Source organism: Pelodiscus sinensis, chromosome 2 (genome assembly GCF_052426305.1).
Source record: "Pelodiscus sinensis isolate ZL-2025 chromosome 2, ASM5242630v1, whole genome shotgun sequence".
Classification (NCBI taxonomy): domain Eukaryota; kingdom Metazoa; phylum Chordata; order Testudines; family Trionychidae; genus Pelodiscus; species Pelodiscus sinensis.
The window spans coordinates 73,411,095-73,419,849 of NC_143053.1; the positions used below are offsets into that span (position 1 = coordinate 73,411,095).

General features: G+C 41.3%; 1 pseudogene; it reads left to right on the forward strand.

Annotated features, from left to right (window-relative positions):
- On the forward strand, positions 1 to 8,166 carry LOC149525291 (zinc finger and SCAN domain-containing protein 29-like; annotated as a pseudogene).
- Positions 8,167 to 8,755: the final 589 nt, after the last annotated feature.

Sequence of the window (8,755 nt, forward strand, 5' to 3'; positions counted from 1 at the left end):
ATGAAAGTATGCATTTTGCAAGCTGAAGGTACTCAACAAGCTGATGAATGCAAAGATCGCTATGCTGAACATTCATGTAGGTGTTGAAGAGCTTGAGATCTGGTACCAGCCACTAACCCCCTTTCCTTTTTGGTATAAAAATATGGGAGATACAATCTTTTCCCTTTGAAAGGTAAGTTCAGCAAAAGCAGTCTCACTAATTTCAATAGTGAGAGTACTTCTTGATGCATGAGGCTTGTGAGATTGGTCCTGAAGGGGGATTGGTGGGGAGGTTGGGGCAATGTTAATCAATTTCTGGATTGAACAGATCCTTTCCATTGAAAGGTAAACGTAGTGCAAGATTTTGACCTTTCTTAGGTAGTCCTAATGCAGATAATCATAAGTCTCTTTTCTCAGGGAAACTCCTGTGGTAATTGAAGTAGCTCTTAGTCCCTATAGACGTTAGTGCTGCCTGAAGTGAGGTGTTTGATGTCTTATGGCCAACCAAATCCAATTTCTTTTAGTTCTTACAGAGTAGAGTTGGTTGGGACATTCATTCATTCCTATAATCAAAGGAGGTGATGGTGATGTGTATGGTAGTCCAGTGACATTTTCATGTTAGCCACCTGGCTTACCCTGAAGATTACTTGGATTAGCTGAGAGAAGAGAATAGTCATTTCACCTTGAAAAGTCTCTGGTAATATGTATTATCTGTTTTACCCTTTGTCGTGTACTGGAATACCCCAAAATAGCTATCTTGCGTCTTCACAGCAAGCCCATTATTTCAGGCTCGCTATTCCAATGTCCCTGTAAACCTCATTTTATAAGGAGTAAGGGATGTTTTGGAATAGTGCTTTATTTCAAAATCTGGTGCTGTGTAGACAGTGCCAAGTGACGAAATAAGCTATTTTGAAATATCATTGAAATAAGATATGCAATCTGCGTAGGTCAAATAGTGTATCTTATTTCAAGTTAGGCTGTGTCTAGACTGGCACGTTTTTCCGCAAAATCATCTGATTTTGTGGAAAAACTTGCCAGCTGTCTACACTGGCTGCTTGAATTTCCAGAAAAGCACTGACGATCTCATGTAAGATCGTCAGTGCTTTTCTGGAAATACTATGCTGCTCCTGTTCGGGCAAAAGTCTTTTTCCGAAAGACTTTTGCGCAAAAGGGCCAGTGTAAACAGCACAGTACTGTTTTCCGCAAAAAAGTCCCGATCGCAAAAATGGCGATTGGGGCTTTTTTGTGGAAAACCGCGTCTAGATTGGCCACGGACGCTTTTCCGCAAAAAGTGCTTTTGCGGAAAAGCATCCTGGCAATCTAGACGTGCTTTTCCGAAAATGCTTTTAACGGAAAACTTTTCCGTTAAAAGCATTTTCGGAAAATCATGCCAGTGTAGACGTAGCCTTAGGGTGCAGTGTTGATGTACCCTCTGAGTATTTTTCCCAGACCTGAAGAATAGTTCTGTGTAAGATCAAAAGCTTGTCTCTCTCACTGACAGAAGTGGGTTCAATAAAAAAATATACCTCACCCACCTTGTCTGTCTAACAAAAGAGCTATAGCTCAGGGAGGGGGAATTTGCTCAAATGGTAGAGTGCTTGCTTAGCATATGAGAGGTAGTAGAATTGATGCCTGCATTTTCCACTAAATACTTTTTAAAGAGCAGGTTGGATAAACATCTATCAGGGATGTCTAGATGATGCTTGGTCCTGCTGTGAGGGCAGGGGGACTTAGGGTTGACCACTCAGGATCCTTTCTAGTCCTAATATTCTATAATTTTATGAAATTATCCCTAAAGGAGATGGCTGGAATAGAACCTGGTACCTCACTTTTGAGGGGGAAAGGATCAGTGCCTTTCCTGTTTATCATCAGTTACCTTATCAGGAGGAAGTACTCTCAATTCCAAAATTGCTGATCTCCAAAAATCTCTGAGCCAGGACTGAGGAAGCAGTCTGTAAGCATTGTGGAGCCATGTTTGTCAGTTTTCGGTTATAATGAGACTGTTGCCACAGTATCATCTAAGCCCACGTTGAAGGATTTTTTTGAAGTTTAGGTTCATTACAGAGGCAGATCTCTCTAGTACCACATTCCTTTGGTGAGCAGACATGCCTACCGTCAGCTGCTTGATCTGTGGGATTCTGCTCTCATGGTACCAGGAAAGCTGTCCACTTCCAGACTGAAGACTTAACAGATCAGACTTAGCTCCATATTCAATAGGGATAAAAAAGGTTATTCACCTTGTACCACACCAGAAGTTCTTTGAGATATGTCCCCGTGTGGGTGCTCAACTTCAGGTGAGTCATGGTGCTGTTAGTTGAATATTTATAATAGCAGTGTCCACACGGTCACACGTGCATGGTAGGCATTTTACAATGCTATTGGTGCCATGTCTAGCATGCACTCAACTTGATCCCTCAAGTTCCTTCTCTACTGCAGAGTCCTTCCTGCAAACTCCAAAGTACAGAAAAGGATAGGTAGTGGGGGCTGGACTCAATGACCTCCTGAGGTCTCCTCCAGCCCTATGATTCTATGGAGCACCCATAGAGACACCCATCTCCAAGAACCCCAGTTACCCAACTTGTGCAGTAACTTTCTCTTCTTGGAGTAAATCAGTAAATGTGTGAACAGAGGCCCAAGTGGCTGCTCTACAAATTTCTAATATAGGTACATTGCTTTGGAATGCTGTGGAGGTTGACACTGAACATATGGAATGACCTTTGATATGTGCAGGAGGATCCATATTCCAAATATGATAGCATTGTAGAATGCATGTGGACCTCCATTTAGAAAGCCTCTGACTGGAAATTGCGCATTCTTTTGAATGCTCAGTAGTAGACATGAAAAGTCTAGGACATTTTCAAAAAGGTTTTGTTGTTTCCAAGTAAAAGGCTAAAGTATGTCTAATATATGCAAGATAGTTTCTGTTGGAGTCCTGGGTGGCTTGTGATAGAAAGTATGAAGATGAATATTTTGGTTCATGTGAAATGATATTACCTTCTGTAGAAATTTTGGGTGTGGTTGTAGTGAGAGAGATGTCTATCTAGCTTGCTCTTAAATATCTCCAGTGTTAAAGATTCCACAACCTTCCTAGGCAATTTATTCGCGTGCTTAACCACCCTGACAGGAAGTTTTTCCTAATCACCAACCTAAACTTCCCTTGCTGCAATTTAAGCCCATTGCTTCTTGTACTATCCTCATTGGTCAAGGAGAACAATTTTTCTCCGTCCTCCCTGTAACACCCTTGTGGGTAAGTGAAAACTGCTATCATGTCTCCTTTCAGTCTTCTCTTTTGTAAACTAAAGAAGCCCGATTCTTTCAGTCGTCCCTAATAGCTCATATTTTCTAAGACCTTTAATCATTTTTGTTGCTTTTCTTTGAACCATCTCCAATGTCTACACATCTTTCTTGAAATGTGGTGCCCAGAACTGGACACAATATTCCAACTGACGCCTCATCAGTGCAGAGCAGAGTAGAAGAATTACTTCGCTTGTCCTGCTCACAACGCTACTGTTAATGCATCCCAGAATCATGTTTGCTTTTTTTTGCAATAGTGTCACATTGTTGACTCATATTTAGCTTGTGATCCACTATGACCCCTTCCTTGTGGTCCACTATGACCGACTTTCTTCCTTCCTAGACAGTTGTTTCCTATTCTTTATGGCTACGTCTACACTGGCCCCTTTTCCGGAAGGGGCATGTAAATTTCATGAGTCGTCGTAGGGAAATCCGCGGGGGATTTAAATATCCCCTGCGGCATTTAAATAAAAATGTCCGCCGCTTTTTTCCGGCTTTTAAAAAAGCCGGAAAAGAGCGTCTACACTGGCCCCGATCCTCCGGAAAAAGCGCCCTTTTCCGGAGGCTCTTATTCCTACTTTGAAGTAGGAATAAGAGCCTGACTTTGAAGTAGGAATAAGAGCCTCCGGAAAAGGGCGCTTTTTCCGGAGGATCGGGGCCAGTGTAGACGCTCTTTTCCGGCTTTTTTAAAAGCCGGAAAAAAGCGGCGGACATTTTTATTTAAATGCCGCGGGGGATATTTAAATCCCCCGCGGATTTCCCTATGACAACTCATGAAATTTACATGCCCCTTCCGGAAAAGGGGCCAGTGTAGACGTAGCCTTCGCGTGAAACTGACTGCTCCTAAGTGGAGTACTTTTTAAGTATGAACAGTTTGTGTAACTTCCAAATGTTGAGTCAGTTAGTTCTCTATTATTTAAATGATACACTGTAATAACTTTTGAATTAATTTACATTTGATGCAGTGTTTTTACAAACATGTCCTAATGTGGTTTTACACCAAGAGATTCTTAACTATAAAAAGGATAACTGCCAGATATTGAAAATTTTAACATCCATATATAAAATTAGACGTGCAAAATCCTATCTGCATTTCTAATTATCAGTACTGTAATGGATAACAACTAAATGTCTATGTAAAATGTGTAGTGTACTGGTTTTGGTCAAATGTACATTAACTTATAAAACAAAAATTGTCAAACCTTCTTAAATAACTGGCACTTTCTGTACATGGTCAGCAATGATTAAAAACAACCATGGAAAAATAATAATTTATATTGTGGAGTATATTCTGGTACTTACTGACTTGGTAAAGGGTCCCACATTTCCACTTCTCTTTTGCTCTTTGCTGTACATATATTTCCATTGGAGAATGTAGGTAATTGGTAAAATCATTCATGAACAAGACAGATATATAAAGCAAAAAATAGTCTGAAGTAATTTCTTCTACAATGGTATGAGAACATTTAGAATGCTTTGCCAAAATATGTTTTATATATAGTTCTCAGCAACCAGACGCTCTTGTATCAAAATATGCTATAAGCAAAAATTTCACACGGTTTTTGTATTCAATAATCTGACAGCAATAATGTGAACTAGTAATAAATACTTTTTCCCACTGAAAATAAATTTTATCAAGAGAACTACTTGAATTTTAAACTAGATTTAACCAGATTAAACATTAATTTAGATGTTATGATAGAGATCTCTGATATTCAGAAAAATAATCTCTCTCTTTATTGGATTTTTTCTCACTTTTCCTTGGAGGGATATTTTAATAAGAGTTCAGTCTATAATGTATAATCAAGGATATATGTGCACCTCTGCCATGAGTGCTTGTATTGTAGTTGTGCATATGTCAGTATTCATTTGATTAAAAAAACACCTTTGTGCTATCTATCTGAAATGCTGATGGTCTGAAGACAAGATTGCTTTCTTATAAAACAGTAAAAAGTGAGATCTTTAATCTGCTTTTCTATTCTGAACTTCATCAGAGATATAATATTTTTAGACGAGAGACCCTCTACAAAGAAAGTTTTTAATAGCACTTCAAAAAGAGAAGATTCTTTAGAATTCTTTAGAAAAAATTTACGAAATTGTTTGTTCTCTCTATCCTGTCTCAGTATGTTCACAATGATAACACCAAATTTTTATTTCAACCTTATAGTAAAGAAATAAAAATTAAAATGTTATTTGTTTACCATCTGTTTGGGCTTAAGAACTGGTCTACACTAGGGCTACATCTAGACTGGCATGATTTTCCACAAATGCTTTTAACGGAAAAGTTTTTCCGTTAAAAGCATTTGTGGAAAAGAGTGTCTAGATTGGCACAGACACTTTTGCGCAAAAGCACTTTTTGCAGAAAAGCGTCTGTGCCAATCTAGACATGGTTTTGTGCAAGAAAGCCCCGATCACCATTTTCATGATCGGGGTTTTTGCGCAAAACAATACCGCATTGTCTACACTGGTCCTCTTGCGCAAAAGCATTTGCTCAAGAGGGCTTTTGCCCGAGTGGGAGCAGTATAGCATTTCCGCAAGAACACTGACAATCTTACATGAGATTGTCAGTGTTCTTGCGGAAATTCAAGCAGCCAGTGTAGATAGCTGGCAAGTTTTTCCGCAAAAGCACCTCCTTTTGCGGAAAAACTTGCCAGTCTAGATGCAGCCTAGGAGTTTAGGTTGAGCTTAACTACATTAGCTCAATTCTTCTAAATAATGAGTTCACTATCAACCCCATTCTGTTGACTTTAAGGTCTATTAAAGTTGATTTCAGTACTCCTGCTTTTCACAAGAAGTAACAATAAATTCAACCTTGCATGGTCGACTTTAGAGTAGTGCATATGCAGCACTGAGAAAGTCGAGGTTCTTGGCATCTGAGAGGTGTTCCACAGTGCTCTGCTGTGACCATACTGGACAGGACTTTCAACTCTGCTGCTCTCCAGCTGCAAAGGAAAAGCCCCGGGAAAATTTGAATTTCATTTCCTGTGTGGCTAGTGTAGCAAGCAGACCTCAGAGCAGACAGCACACCTCAGCCACACACCTGACCCTGAATGCCCAGGGTCACAAATGAGCACCAACATGGAGCATGCAGGAGATTCTGGACCTCATTGTTGTGTGGAGAGAGGAATCAGTTCAAGCAGAACTATGAAGCAACAAAAGAAACACTGGTATTTATGCCAAGATGGCACAGGGCATGGTGGAGAAAGGATGTGCCAGGGAAGTCCAGCAGTGCCACGTGACAATAAAGAAGCTGAGGCAGTTTGTACCAGAAGACAAAAGAGGCAAACAGACAGTCTGAGTCAGCACCACAAACATGCTGCTTCTATGAGCAGATGCATGGATTCTAGGGGGTGGAACTTGCCAGTTTCCCAAGCTAGTCCGTGGATTCCTCCCAAGACGCTCCTTTGGCAACCTCAGGCAGCAGCATGAAGGACAGTGTAGATGAAGAAGAGGAGAAGAATGGTCAGCAGGCCAGTGGAGCATCTGATCTCACAGATAGCCAGGACCTTTTTATAACTGTGGAGACAATTCCCTCCTCCCAGGACTTCTTGCCAAGCCCTGAGGGCGGAGAGGGCACTGCTGGTGAGTTCACATTTTTAAGACATGCTACAAGTGGGTTAGAGGCAACTGGGTGTGATCTGTGGTGGCCACTCTGCCTACACCGCGGAAGCTCCCTGGAACAGTTTGTTACATGTCTGAAGATGGAGTCCAGACCCCTCCTACCCGCAGGCACCTGTGGGAAGGGAAAGTCGCACTCTCCCAACAAATGGGGGGTGATGAACACACAGGTGTTGAATGAGCCCTTACCTGCTTTGCTGCCACACTTTTGACCCCATTGTAGATGCTTGCCTCTCTGCGTGTGCTACTATTTGCAAGCACCATGTCACATACACTTTCAAAATGGAAGTGAAAGAGCAAGCCCAATATTGTTCCTTGCTATGCCTGCCACCAAAATGAGCCCAGCTGTTCTCTGAAGATCTCTGGTGTGTCCCTGCTGCATAGTATACAATTAAAAGCATAATTGTGGACTTGTACTTAACACATCCCTATTGTTTATGGACAGACCTTTGTTTATGCTAAGAGATTAGGTTTTATACTCCACAATGTAGCTCCTGTGAAGTCTGCTTTTCATTTTTCATTACAGCTGGTGCAACATCAACCTGCTGCACACATACCCGGCTCCAGCTCCTCAAGATGTTTGACTATAACAGATCTGAAGGTGACAACACACTAGAGATAACATGTTCAATGAACAAATGCAATCCACCCATAAGTGGAGAAAAATGCTGCTGCAGAAGATGCGAGCTTAGTATGAAGGCAGGAGAGCATGCAGGGAATGCAAAGAGAAGACATAGGACAATGTCTTGATGATCATGGTGGAGCTGACAATGCACATGGTGGACTCACAAAATAGCCAGATCACAAGTTCCTCCTCCAGCCTATGTGGACCCACATTCACTCCTCACCAAGTCCCATTGCCTCCTCTCACAGGGGCCCTAGAACACAGGGAGAAGAAGTCAAGGGCAGCCTCACACTCAACACCCTGGGATGTGTCCCGGAACAGAAGCCTGCCTTCCTCACACCTGTCTGATTGCTAAACAGGGGGATTGTTGCTTTCCTTTTTCTCCTTCCCTGCTTGCAAAGCTCCCACTTGAATTTTTCTGTCCCTGCTTCCATGTGTTCCTTAAATAAAAACGCATGATTTCTCAACAACAGTATCTTTATTGCTTGTGTTGAATGGAGCGGACAGGGGCTGCAGGGTTTACAGGCAAGCACAAAAGAAACCATACATTAATCTACTTATTTGTATATGCATTTTTAATATTTCTCCACACAGGTGTTTCTTGGGCAACAACAATGGATCAAATCCTCAACTCATATGAATTGGCATAGCTCCATTGACTTCATCTACATACTTAGACTCATTTTGACTTTTGCTTTACGTTAAAGGCTCAGAACTTGCAATATACCTTTATATGGGTAGAAGGTTACCCATGGTTTTGTAAGTAATTTTTCCTTGGGCATATGTGGATAGATTTCATATCTATTATTTGCTTGGTTGCTATTGACTATTTTATGTTACTTTGTATACAGCAATAGTTCTCAACTTGTGGGATGCTTGTGGACCCATCAGTACATACTGCAAGTCTATGTGACATCTTCAGGGCCATATAGGTAGTGTATATATTGTCAATGCAGCCCACATAACACAAGGATCGTGGGACAAGGTCGAATTAAGATACACAACTTCAGCTATGTTCATTGTGTAGCTGAAGTCAAAGAACCTTCACTCAACTTTGGGCACTGTCCACACTGCAGGAAGTCAAAGCGAGAACACTCTCCCTTTGACTTCCCTTTCTCCTCTTGAAAACAGGACTACCAGCATCAACTGCAGTGCCCCTAACAGTTCAAATTAGCTGTCTTCACTAGATCTAATTAGAACCCTGGAAGATAGACAGCAGCAGCTTTCGATCGTTCTGAG